The sequence below is a fragment of the Penaeus monodon genome, chromosome 29 (genome assembly GCF_015228065.2).
Source record: "Penaeus monodon isolate SGIC_2016 chromosome 29, NSTDA_Pmon_1, whole genome shotgun sequence".
NCBI lineage: Eukaryota > Metazoa > Arthropoda > Malacostraca > Decapoda > Penaeidae > Penaeus > Penaeus monodon.
The window spans coordinates 9,699,728-9,700,115 of record NC_051414.1 but is presented as its reverse complement, the minus strand read 5'-3'; the positions used below and the strand labels follow the sequence as shown (position 1 = coordinate 9,700,115).

At 42.8% G+C, this 388-nt stretch overlaps 1 protein-coding gene across 1 annotated transcript in view; it reads left to right on the top strand.

The window, feature by feature from the left end:
* The window catches only part of LOC119591727 (balbiani ring protein 3-like), a gene marked incomplete in the record, with an annotated part of 83,966 nt that overhangs the window by 64,296 nt on the left and 19,282 nt on the right, over positions 1-388 (top strand).

Genomic DNA, 388 nt, shown 5'->3' with positions numbered 1-388 from the left:
GTTGATTTCCTCCTGTAACATGCACTGCCATATCCACATGTCAGGGACAGTGTGATAAAGTTATACCAAGTATAACCTTTAACGGAGCAGATTGTGTCTGTTGCCTGTTTGTCACACAGCCGTATATATGACATATCCATGACACTCTGAAACATTAGTATCACTCATAAGTCCTCTCTTTAAAGCTGCGTTGAAATCTGCTTGAAATGGTCGTTTACAGGAATGACAGAGTTGTGTCCAAAGATTTCGATATTCCAAGATGCATATGCCACAGCTGCGTGACTTGAGTAATGGTTACCCATCGTCACACTGTACCTTGTAGCGTACGGGCAGCTCATCAGCCAATAAAATGAGATGTTTCTAATCACTTACGACTGGCAGCAGCTGG